Source organism: Nestor notabilis, unplaced genomic scaffold (genome assembly GCF_000696875.1).
Source record: "Nestor notabilis isolate BGI_N333 unplaced genomic scaffold, ASM69687v1 scaffold9045, whole genome shotgun sequence".
In the NCBI taxonomy this organism is placed as follows: Eukaryota; Metazoa; Chordata; class Aves; order Psittaciformes; family Psittacidae; genus Nestor; species Nestor notabilis.
The window spans coordinates 1-13,889 of NW_009930595.1; positions in this window are offsets into that span (position 1 = coordinate 1).

The window sequence follows — 13,889 nt, forward strand, 5'->3', positions numbered from 1 at the left end:
TTAGCTTTCCTGACCTGGGCCCTGGCTTCCTAGAGAACATTCCTGTAATCTTCCCAGGCCACCTGTCCTCGCTTCCACCTTCTATAAGCTTCTTCTTTCCCCTCTAAGTTTCCTCAGCAGTTCCTTATCCATCCATGGAGGTCTCCTGGCCCTCCTGCCACACTTCCATCTATTTTTGAAAGTTTTCTCCTGAGCCTGAAAACATATGTACTTTTTCAACTATAATAGCCAGTTTAATAAAGGGTGTGGTCTCTACCTATACCTACAAACTTTGTCCAGAGCATTTCTACCCTACCATCTACCTACAAACCTTCCCATTCCTTCAGGCAATCCTGTTGCTTTAGGTCAACTGCGATGAGTGAAATGCTAGCAATGACCTATTGTGAATTAAAATGCATGGTCTAACAGTTGTCACAGTATATATGAATACCTTTATATATGTGAAGGTAAAGAACATCCCAAATTGCAGCATGTGCCTGCATCACTTTCATAGCCAGAAATCACTGAATTGACTGGTCTTGTTTTCAATTTTAAGTTTGCCATCATACGATAACTCAATCTGCTCTTTTCTCTTTACCTGAAATCTTGATAATGCAGCACACTCTTCAAGCAAGCACTGGTTCCTAATAAATTCTCATTCATTACTCCTCCAGGAAAATATTTTCTATGTTCAGCAAGCAATACTCATGCTAAAAAAAGATCAGGGTAAATTTTTTTAGCTTTGAAAGGTGATTTCCCAGATCTGGTGTGATTAGCAGTTTTCTTCTTTACTTCTGAAAATCTACAGTTCCTCTATCACTGCCCTTATTTTATTTAGAATTTATGAGAATGAGCTTCCTGCCCCCACAATCAGCATTTGGGTTTAAAAAAGCCTGTGAGCATTCATTCATCAGAAATAGTCAGCACATTAAGGAAAACTTGCACCATACTGGTTCAAAGAAATGAAGTGATTCTACCTTCCCACACATCAGCCACCTCTCCCAAAGGAAGCAGCAGGCTGGTAGCCTCCCATTTTGCTGCACAAAACAGACAGCAAGTGGGAATGCAGAAGCCAGGATTAAATAAAAATGACAGATGACAGCCCATGCTGCCTTGCAGGATGACAGGGACTCTGTGTTTGGAGTTTTTTCCCAGCTAATACATCCAAAAAAACAACCACTGAAGTGCAAGGATTTGAGGTATGCACCTTCCCCCCCTGCCCCCTTTTGCCAGGTCACCACATCTCCCAGTTTGTATTTGTATGCTGACAAATCCCATCTGAAAGTAGTTTTGCCACAGCAGGGCTACCTGTGGTGATCAAACTAACACACGCACAGAGTCTCCTCAGTGGTCGTGCTGTCTTGCTTGAACTTCATGCAGTCATAACTCATGTTGAAAAAGCAGTTCTGATTCAAACCTTATAGAAGTCACACGTAAGAAGTTAAACAAAATTAGTGGTGCTGGCGTTTATGTTTCATTGCAGGTAAAAGATATTAAGACTTCCATGCACTTTATGAGCAATGACACATCTTGAATACCTCAACACATTGATTTTGGTTAAAAGAAAAACCTACATCAAGCTGCTTTGCAAAAAATAATTTACTCTTAAAATCAATGACAATGATGTTGCAGATAAAAAATGAGATCTTTCTGTGAGATTTTTCCTGGTTTGAGCAATCCTAAAGCTTTACATAGGATGATGTTTCAAGGGCTCTCACAAAGTCATCAAGACACACTGGCTTTGGCTGTTTTCTAGCTTTCTCAAGGGAAAACAAAAGAAAAAGTGTGGATTTGTTGGTCTTTTAAGGAGCTGTACTTAGTAGCAGCATGAAAACAGGGAAAGCTCCACAGGGTAATTAAATAATAATTCATAGCAAGCAATAATGCTTCTCATATTGCTTTTCAAAGTAAGTGCAAGAGATAAGGAGCTGGAGATGCACCTCCTCAGAGCGTGCTGCATCATACTTGCAGCAGGAAGCCACAAGCAGCTCTGGATCCACATTACTGCCTGCTCCCTCAATAGACCTCTGTTCTATTTCTATATGAGCTTGTGTTTTTTTTAAGCTACCCTTACTAGTTAATTGCAAAGCTTGCAAAGTTTCTGAAGGAGGCTGGCTTGAAGGAACAGGCTGGAAATATCACCAGCAGGTGCTCCAATTGCCCATGACTCCTACCTCACCCATGCAGGAAGATGAAATATTGCTCCTACCTGCACAGGGCAGTGTCTCACCTCTGAGACCTAAATCTCCAGTGACAGTGGGAACTGGTGCAGCCATGGCTCCCCACCCTTTGTCCCAGCGATGCCCCTGCCTACTTTCTCCTGCATGGAGGGCCTAGTCTATATGGTGAGATACACTATAACTACTTTCTGCTGATCTGGCACTTGCATGTCTTCTCTTAGAAGGCACTAATCTCCATGCATGACCATCATCCAAATATACTCTCTTTCCATCACACTTTATCTCCCCAGTTGATAATTGCACCAAAGGAGGCTTTTGGTTAAATATCAGTAGTAACACTTTCTCCCTCACTCGTCATTGTTCTTCTATGATTCAAACAGCTTCAAATGACGGGTTTGAAAAACGGCCAGGGCTAGAAGAAGTGTGGGAATGGAAAGTTTCTGAATGCTGGCAAGTGCTTATCAACCCCTGCATTGTAATATCAGCAACCAACTGGCAACAGAGCTGTGCCAAATTAAGTGGAAAAGAAGTGCACACAAAGAAAGATCGGTAGATATAAAGGCAGAATTGTAATGAGCATGAGTACTCCTGAATAATTTCACCCACTATTTGCTGCAGCAGGAGTTTCTCTTCAGTAGCATCTCAAAGTGTTACTCCAGTCACCCTCCAGGAAGCTGAGAGAAACATCAAAGTTTTCCAGCTGCAGGACATATATCTCACCCAATTTTACAGCTTTTATTCAAAACCAGTCCAATAGTTACTTGGGAAAAATATTTTATTAACCCATGAACTCATCGTAGCTGCTCAAGAACATCAAAATATTAGACAGCCCTTAAAAGACACATATTACTGCATACCAAGTGCTACACAGTGCTACAGAAGAGTCCTTGCTCAAGCATATATAGTGAATATGTTGCTCTCTGAGGTGGGACGCACTCCCTGCCCAGTTCTATAATAGATGCAGTGCTTTACTAGTGCAGATATTGTTGCAGGATTCTGCCAGAGCAAAGCTATTTTGACGCTACATAATTTCGTTTTTCAGAAAGCTTCTGTGGAGAAGAAAGAAAACAAAAAAGGACCTTCACTCCCCAAAAGTCCACCTAAATATTACAAATATTGCAAAGTGTAATTTCTGCCATTTCTCCAGCAACTTTTGCAAGAACTAGGGCACCTTCACCAAGCATGGCTGCCTCCCACACAGTGAGAAAACCCAGCCTTGTAAACATTAAATCCACACACACACCAAACACCATGTCCTCCTAAACACTCTCAAAAAGCACTCCATTAAAAATATATAAAGAAATAAAACATTTCACAAACTAGCTAAAGGCCGAGCTTAAACCTAATGCTAATTAATTTCTTCTAACCCCACAGATCTCAACTGAGCTGTTCCCCAGGATGCTTCAACCATAACCAGGAGGCATTCAGATCTACCCAGCATAATGCCTTCTTCCATGGGTCTTGTGGATGTCTTGCCAACACCAGGCACAGCTACAGCAAAGTTCAGGTTATACGAGGGCAGACCTGCACGCTCATTTCATTCTTCCTCAAAGGGAAATGCTTAAAAACTTGATCCAAGACTAGGTTTTAAAAAGTCCTCTCATGCCGTAATACCCATATCTCATGATACTGATTTCTTTTGTGTATTTAAAGCAGGAGGAGCCAAAACTTGTGACTATTGTCATGGAATTGCTGACCTTGGTAGACAGACATACCCTCAAGAGTAGCCCACAGCTAGGACTCAAGGTACTGTGGACCAAATCTTCACTGTGCCACAGTCATCAGCCCACAAGTAAGTTATTTCTCCCAAAATCCACAATAGCATCCAAGCACCAGATGATACAATGGCAAGTGCCCAAGTCTAAACCTCTTTCATTTAGCTTCCTTTCACTAAATGAGGGGAAAAGCACTTCCCAGCCTGCCCAAGCTCTTGAGAAGAACCTGGGAAAGACTGCACAGCAGTTCATCAGTAGAGCAGCTAACAAGCTATTTAGCTACAAGGGACGTGCAGGGATCCAAGGGACAAGAAGAGCTAGACAAGTCAGTTTGCCCAAAGTTCAAGTAGCAAAATGAGTGATGCTCTTTGGATTCTGTGTACTCTTTCTTAGCTGAAGGCACAAAGGACACCACATGCACACTGTCCAAAAACACATCCTTCCTAAGCCAGGATTTGCAGCATGCACAACTGCAAATATGCCAGGAGGTGCTTTGGCCAAGCCACTAGGTCAGGTACCTTTTTAGAAGACAGTTTGCATACTCAAAACAGTGAGAACAAAGCGTACAAGCTAAATAACTTAATAAACAAAAATGTACCTTAGGCAATTGGTGTTCTACCCTGCTCTGCTGCCCTTCATTTACTGAGGTAACAATGGATTAAGGGAATGAATTAAGGCTTTGCCAAGGGGAAAACATATAAATAAATTTTAAAAACCCTGTTGAATTGTGTCAGAACATCCCATTTTGGAAATGAAGCAGTAGTATTTCTGAATAGCAAAACATGAATTTAACATTTGTTGAATCACAGTTTCGAAGTGGTATTTTCACCCTAAATATAGATTACTCAGGGAGGGGGGAAAGAGATACTGGCTGTGGCACAGAAAGTAGTCTTTCTTAAAACCCATATCAGACAGAGGTAGACTGTTTGAGGGAATTTTAAAGTAATGTTGGTAGGGACTACTTGCAGCAAATGTTTCAGGTAAGATTTGAAATAGGAAAAAGCCCTCCACAAAACATGTAACTGTATTAATATCATCAGGTTATGCCATTCTCCACATTTGAGATCTTTCAAAGGTGGGGCCTTCCTGAGGTATGCCCTATGTCCATCATGATGATGCTGCACCTAGGATAGGGCTTTTCAGTGCGGAGCCCATGGCCACAACTCTTATGATAAAGGAAATTGCCGAAACATCTGCTGGAATTTCTCCCTTTTTGAAGGAAAGCAAAACAATCATTCTTTCCTTCAAAGGAAAGGCATGAAGACACCATGTGAAGCTTCTCATGCTGATAGCTCATGAGCCAAATTCAGCTTGTAAGACTTATCTTGGTTCCATGGTAGAAAGTTCTGCTGATTGTAGCCTCTCCATTCAAACCAAAAAGCACAGAAAAGATGGTAACTTGCATCTTCATTTAGTTCAAGCCTATAATTTAAGAACAAGCATCTCTCTCATCCACCAACTCCACAGCCATTTCTCTTCTTGATTTTATATTCTCTCACCATATACCAAGAAAAGCTGAATTAATGTACGCTCTCATATCTAGACTATGCAGGACATCAGAGCAAGCAAGCAGAGCTGGGAGTTTGCAGCACACAGCCAATTGCACAAGATCATAGTTTGGAGATTTGATGCATTTGCAGGACAGGAACCCTCAGCTGCCTAAAAGCCAGAGTACACTCCCTGGCACCACAGCACATGTAGAGCAAGAGAGCATCTCCACAATATGGAGTAGCTCATCCATTGCAGTTTTGCCCCAGCTTAAACACCACTAGGCCTCTCACAGTGCCAATCCCACTTGTCACTGTGAAGCAATGCTGTTAGCAAGTAAAACCTTAGATTTTTAGTTGCAATTAATATGTGTTCAGCTCCATTGTGACAAGTTACAAGGTTAGTTGGCAAATATATCTCCACAAGAACTGCCAGACTTAGTACAAAGTGGTTGCCAAGTTATATTCTTTCTAGTTGCTGGGGAAAACTATTAAATAAACAAATATACCCCAATTTAATTTTTAAATAGTCATTCTTAAGGGATGAACTAAAAGATAATTATGGCTTGGCATGACTGTGTTATTTTACTTTTCTCCCACCCAATGCTGAAAAGACAAAAGCTTTTCTTAGTGAGCGTATTCATAGATTATCTGAGGCAAGAATGGGGCATTATGATTTCTGGTCAGATTTCCTGGCTAGCACTGGCCATGGGCTTCCCCTGGTTGACCCTGCACGCCACCAAGCAGCCTTTGGACTGTCCCTGCTTTGAGTAAGGTCTGGACCAGATGACTTCTGAAGGTTCTTTCTACCCTAAATTATTTTATGAGCCTATGAGTTTATAGCTTTTGTCACAATCACAGATTGACGTCAATCACGCATTCTGGCAAGACAGTGAAACCTGATATTAAGGCTGGTAGCAAGTTTCATCCATAGCACCAATTTTCAAGAGTAATTATCTCATTGAGTGCAAAATCACCAGCCTGTAATTAGTTTAATTGCATCCTACTGCAACTCCCACCAATGACAAGCACTACATAACCAGCACTGGGCCTGTCATAGATGAAACACCCACAGGTGAGCTGCATCAGCAAGGGGAATCAGCAGAGTTTACAGTAGCAGGCAGTTTTGTTGGCTATCCTAAGACTTTGCGTTTGGGGTATGAAAGCTTCTTGCCTGTATGCCCATTTTTATCACCTAGAAAACTTAGGCAAGATGAATTTCGCTGTGAATTGCTCAGGAGTTGTCTCCTTTACCTGACTAGGTATGGAAAACTTCAAGTCAAACAGACCCTTAAGGAACAACGCAAAAAGAGCAGCTGGAGAATTACTCATTAGAAAAAGACCATCAGGATAACTAGAGGTTCTCATCACAAAACTTCTCAAAACTATGCCATTGGTTTCATTCCTAAGGAAGTAGCACTCATTACCATAATGACAAAAACTTTTAGCCCAGCTGACATAGGCCAGGCACTGTCAGCTCCCAATGAAATGAAGGAAAATACTGTTAAAGTTGAGGGAAGAGGAAAGCAATAAGGATTCTCACACTGTGAGACCTGGGGCAGGTCTGTAAGGAGTATAACAAGGCCCAGCAAGAAGTGCAGTACATACTAGCGGTTAAGAACACACAAGTTCAGCCTCTTTAACCACTCACCTGGAATGGGTCTCCTCCTCCTACCCTAGCACTGCCTCTACTGCAGCCACTCAGGAAGGGAAGCAACTGAGTTATAAAGCCAGGTCTCCTGACGAGGTGCAGGGATGGCTCCGCGTCTCTGTGATAGTAAAGCTGACCTCATCATGGAAAATTTAAAGCTCCCAGGAACACCTGCTGCCTTGTTTGCATCTCCCAGGAATATTCTCCCAGCTTTGGTAGAAAGGGGATTTCCAGCCCTGGATGTCTTCCTTTCAAGACCTCCCTGAAAAGTCAGATGTGTGGGTAAAAACTGTCAGTCTTACCTAAAGGCCATCATTTTTTCCCCCAACACTTAATAATAAAAGACTTTCCTTGCCCTTAACCCACCTGGCACCCTGCGGAAGGTGACAGGCAAAAGAACTGAGAAAGGACCCAGGGAGTGTGACTCGAAGACTCAGGGCATTCAGCGCTCTGCCAGGATGGGGTTTAGTGTCTTGTACTCCAAACTACCAGGATGGCCTGTTAATTTTTTACCTAATGGCTTATCCTGCCTTGGGTTATAAATCTCTACAGAAAGAATTAAGTTAAAAATTCTCTTACACTTAGTGATACGGCCCAAGCAGATACTGCAGACAATGCACATACTGTCACAGCAGATGTCTCTATTTAGGTCAATTATTAACTGAGTGATGCACAGGATGTTTAAATACTTACTGTTCTTCCAGTGCTTAGTGGGTGCTACATAATATTTAATTTCTTTTTTTAATGTACACATTTTATATTTATTACCTATTCTACCTGAAATCACCTCCACACATGCTTCCATACACATTCAACCAGGACTGGTGGCAACTGTTCAGGACTTTATCAGGAGCCAGATGATTTGTGGTTTCCTGAGTTCCACAATGCTGTAATATCATGAGGATTTAGTTCTAAGAGCAAGTTTAAAAGGGCCCCTGATGGCCCTTCCATCCAGCTGATGGACCCTTCCGCTCCTGCAGGGTCCGGTGGACCTGGGCAGTTGGGTTACCTCTTCTACACAGCCACCAGGCACTGACAAACATGAACGTCTCTTTGGTCCAGGTTCTTAGTTCAGGCACTTGGGCTCAGACACTTTCCACTTAACTATGATTTTTAAGGACCTCTTCACTGAGAGGGACCAAGAGGGATATCACCTGTGGGCGTGAGAGCCTGAAAGGTGGCAGATTAATGCCACTTGGTTACATTCAGGAGAGAGGAAAAATTGCTTTATTGTTCTACAGTGGAAGTCTCTGAGAATCAAAAGGCTCATTTTCACAATTGCTTTGCTTGTGTAGCTGGCCAGTAGGTACTGTAATCATCACCACAATTAGATGGAAAATTCAACTCTTCAACGGAGAATTGAAAAGTGCAAAAAAAACCCAACCCAAAACTAAGGACAAAATTGTATCACTCACACAAAACAGCAGGACCTTCTTCACTGTGCAGACACACTCAGCTGTGCATATCAGGCAGGACCATGGTGGTCCACCCCACCCCCCCCAATAGTGAGCCACCATCACTTGGCCAGGGCCACAGCACATTGCTTCCAACTCTTGGCACTCATACCACACAGCTCTCTGTGGTTTCTGAGCTGCACAAAGGGCATGGCACTACCTCAGAAATAACATGGGAGGGTGAATGCTTTTTTCTCACAGATGGCTTAGTAAGCCATTTGCCATCAGCCAGCTGAGTTTCAAAGTGAGTCAACAGCATGTTGCCACTTTGTCCTGATGGTGTTAAAAGTGATTCATGTTGAATATAAAGTGAAGGCTAAGTTGCTTACTTGCCTTATACACCATCAACTAATGGTGGCAGGTTTGCATGGCAGATCAGCTGGAGACCATTTCTTTTGCTAGGATTCAGTTTCATTCCAAGCAGGAACACAAGAAACAGGAATAAACACCCCAGCCCTGTTCCTGTTTCTGCGCAACATGGGTGGGCTTCAGGCTGCTTGTTCCCTCTCTCCATCACAGAAAGTCTTTAAGGTAAAGTTAGGCAATCATCCTCCAAGAATGACATAAGTGGTGTTGATAGAAAACACCCTGATTATTTTGGGACACAACGGCTACCATGATGCAGCAGAACTGCTGCTCTGTCATGACTTCATGTGAATGAGGACATCCTTACACCAGCAGCTGGCTTAATCCCCTCCCCAAACAACTCTGGAATACCACATGCGGTTGTTAGTTACCTGGGGGAAGATAGGAGTAAAAAAGCAGGATCCAAACAATTAGCATCATTTCTGATTATAAACTGAACTTTGCAGCAGTGAAATAAATTTTCTGATGACAAACCAGAAACGCAACCATAAACAACCTATTTTAAATACAAAGAGCCACTATTCCTTAAAAAGGTGCCCAAAGATGAGACTCCAAGGGACAATCCCGCCATCCAGTTTCAGCCATCACTTAAGTGAAGTATCACAAACACACAGAATCATCCATGGAGACACATCGTGTTCTCCAGAAACTGGTAAGAAGAGCCTAACTGGGAACTCAGGGTCCCTTTATCCAGGCACCCAAGTCAAGTGGTGAAAGTTGATAGTGCAAAACCCTCCTCCCAGCCTTTATTACAAAATTTGTGGACTCACTTTGTTTAAACAACTATGGAGAGAGGTGTCCTTCTGAACAGGCTGTCACTAGGTTGCATTTCTGAGTAATTGTCATGAAACTGAGTGGTTAGGGTTGCTAAAAGAATCAGAGATATTAGCAAAAGTAATTTTAATATAAATTTATAAATGTGTGATTCAACAGAATTTGATGGCAAGGTCCATTCTGTTACATACCAAGAGACTGTGTCAGAATTGGCAATGATTTATACGGGATTGGGTTAAAGTGATTTATACAGAATTGGACTGGAATAACGTGTATGGAAACTGAAAATACAAACAAATAAGGGACACTTACCCATCGAGTCATGAGGTTCAAACTAGGCCCTCCCCGCTTTCTAAACTCCTGACAGAGCCTAGCTGCAGCTGGATCTAATCCTTGTTTCAGACTTGAACAATGGTTTATGTCTAATGGAATTTTAAAAGAAATTGAGGTAGAGTGATTGAAGGTGAAAAGGATAAGGGAAACCCTCCCATTGAGTCTCAAGGTGCAGATTGGACCCTCTTGCTTTCTAAACTTCCTCTCAAAGAGGAATCTAGGTGAAGCTGAATCTAGACTTAGCTTCAGACCTGATTGATGGTATATATCTAAAGGATTATGTATCATTATTTAAATGTCAGTTAGCAGCAGTTTGCATTTTTAAAGCAAATAATAACACTTGATTATTAAACTAATACACATCTACTTACAATTAAATATCTAAACTAGCACAACACACTAAGAAAGATATATATAAATATATGTATATACACACATATATTTATGTTAAAAATTTCTCTTGGGTGCGGTGAAAAGTAAAAGTATAATACAACACTCACATCAGCTTTCTCATGACTCCTCAATAGGCGAAGGGTTGAGTGACAGTGAGCAGAAGTAACAGCTCAGGTATACGATCCCCCTATTTCATAAACTTGAGAGTTTTATGGGCTCTGAGAGGTGTTCTACTCAGAGGGAGATACTGGTCACAGCCTGCTGCAATCCAGACCTCGAAGGACCAATGTTTGTAGGGTCATAAGATGCCTGGCTTTAGTCATCACTGAATTTTCATCCTGGCCTCAATCATATGTTGGTTTCACCAGTTGCACAACAGTTATGTTCCAGTTTGTCAAGGAATGACTGATCATCCCGAAAGAGCTCCTGGTACAATCAGGGAGTACCCAATCTTTCTCATCTCTGTGTGCTCCTCCTTACCTTTGCTAGGCAACCAGGGAGTGCCCAGCCATCCAATTCCTTGCCCCTGTGCAAAGGCTGGGGCCCAACTGGAATTCATGGGGAAGCAGAGGGTTCCAGGAGAGGAGCTGGGGGGATGCACCAGCATAGATGTGGACACACATCTAAGACAGCAACATGGCTGCATGCGTATGTGTTTGGGAACAGGCACTCATCCTCTGTGGTCATGGTGGGGATCCTGCAAAGCCATCACTGTCAGAGCCAGAAGGGAACCAAAGCTTTTGAAAAAGCAAAGCCAAATGCCTCTACTTTTTTTTTCTTCCCCCACTAATTACTTCAATGATCACCAAATCTATCTCAATGTTCTCACTTGGACTTCATTTCTTTCAGGCCATGCATGTGACAGTAAATAACTGTGGATGATCAAGAAAGAAATTGTGGCCTCACAGACACTGCATGGAATGAGGTAAATCTGTCAGAAAAGGGAAACTGTGGGTGTTTCTGGAATAGTTTTGCCTGGGACAATGTTCTTTGTCTTCAGGACAGCTGTGCTGAAGCACGCACTTGGCTTAACATATGTGGTCTCCATGCTTTTGCACTGAGCTTTCCTTTCCTGGTCTGCTCCAGCCGTGCAGCCTCAGCCACATTTTTCTTCCTGTATAAATCATGCGTTCACTTTTTTACTCAACTTTTTCCTGATTTTGCTACCACAGGTTAAACTATTTAGGTGATATCATAGAGATCTTAATTCCCAAAGTCTGATCAGGACAACCAGCCTCTGCTGTAATATATTAAAAAATAAATAATCATTGCAGCATCAAATCTTTCCTACCAAGGTAAGCCTGGAAGAATTTAGCTTCTTTACAGAAAGAGTATGAGGGATATTATTCCCCTGCCTGCTCCATAGTTGTGACTAATCCTTTTAACTGAAAGACCACATTGTTTTGTAAATTAGAAAATTAATTTTAAAATGTTTGCTTACTGTTGAGGATTTAGATGAGATTAGGCCAATGCTTTGGCTAAGCAGCTCCAGTCTTAGGTTTTGGCCCTCCTTACTCATGAAAAGCTCTTTTCAGCCCCTGTCCATTCTTAATTACAGCTGCCGCTGACTTCTGGGTATGTTCCTTAAGAGGTCTTTTCCTTATAAGCTTCTCTATGTTTCCCATAGAAATTATTTCCTTGTCTTTGAACCCTTTTTATTAAGCAGGTTTATGTAAAAACCTTGCTGGTATTTCTTTTTGCATTTACCAGTCCCTGAAAGCACATAGGTCAGGCTTACAGTAGAGGGATAATTTTGCATGGAGCTTGGTGGGAAACACCCACGCATGCAATGCTTACCTGGCACTCCCACACCCTGGGAGGCTGAAGGAGGGGTTCACTTCCATCCTCCTGTGTCACAACCCAAAAGGAGTCATTTAGAATGACCTCCCTCCCGCTGGGACCAAAGACCAAGTTCCCAATACCCTTGTGTATTAACTACCAGTTTTATGATTTATTAATACAAAATACAAGGCATGCAGTTAGATATAATAACTCAATAATGATTACTTTAACTGGATCAGCAAGTCACATCCCGCATGTTTTTACTTAGATCTAGTCAATATTCAATGAAGAAGAGAGGAGAGAATAAGAGAGAGACAGAAAGGAAGAGAAAGAGAGAGCTAAGTATCACCACTGGTGGAGATCCAGTGACGTCTCGCTGGTCCTCTTCACCCAGAGTATCGTTGGTGATGGGAGCTTGCCCTCTGACCTGAGCCCTGCACTTTTATGTTCACATTCTTTTGAGGTATCATCCATAATTTGCATACGAAGCGTAGAGAGGCATTACTGTGATACTGATGGGCATAGTTTAGTGAGCACATGTGCAGTCCCAAAGCTGGGGTTCCCCAAGGGTCCTCCATATGGACAGTCTTCTGGGTGGTCATGTCTGCTTTTGGACTCCATCCTGAGTCAGCTCATCCTTGAGTCACCCTTTCGCATTCCTGTGGAGGCTTATCAGCTTCAGACAAAGGGGTCAGAACAAATCCATCTACATAGTATCGAGAGACAACATCCTTTTTATTTGCTTCATTTACACTCAAGGTCTCCCATGGTCAAAAGCAAATGTCGCCTGAGACAAGCTCAGTTTCCTGTCTCTAGTTCACACTATGGAATGTAAGCAGAGTTTGAGACAAGCTCAATGTCTAGGTTCTCACATCCTGAAAGCCCCAGAGATGGCCCCTGCAGCTGGCAGGGCTCATATAGCCACCAAGTGCTTGCTGCCAGTGGCCTCATCCACTCCATGAAGCCCTGAAGAGTGCCAATGCCAGCCTTAGACTCGAGTGCTGACCAGCATCCTGTCATCATGGTGTGACTCCAGCTCCCCAGCTGCTGCCTGCAAGTGGATTTGAAACTATGCTGAAGCTGAAGAAGCTGTATTGAATCTCAACAGGCCTGTGAGAAGTGATACTGCCTAATCATGTACAGAGCAGTTGAACATTTCAACAATACCAGGCTTCAGATAGCTGGACTTCCACCTCCAGAGAAACTTACAGCTAACAGAAATCAGGGTATATGGTCCCCTTCCTGGGGGATGCCTGAGTCACCAGCAGGGAATAATCATCAATCCTCATTCACCTTCCTCTAGGTGCATTGTCTGAGCCCTAATACTTTGTATATGAACTGATATACAGAGACACACATGCTGCATTTTCGTTTTGTGATTCAAACACTTCTTCAGCAAAAGAAAGGAACTGAAATTGGTCTTGAGGTCAATTCAAATTAAGCAGCACCTTTATGTGGTAGTACATCCATTTTCTCTTCTTTGCCTTAATGGGAAGATTTGCTGCTGTAAAATATTATTTGCAAACTGGGCTCCATCTTCTCCAACTGGAAAATGACACTGAACAACTGTCAATCTCCTGAACATGTGTGTTATTAAATCTGTGGCTAAACCTTAGAGGATACTGAAGTTCTTCCAGTCCAAACATTGTGAATGCTTCATGTACAAACCTCACTGACTCTTCTGCAGTGTGTGTCTAAAAGCTGCTAAATGGGACAGGGCATTGCTACCAGAACTGACTTTTTGCTCATATCTGATGTCACCAAGCACCAGGCTC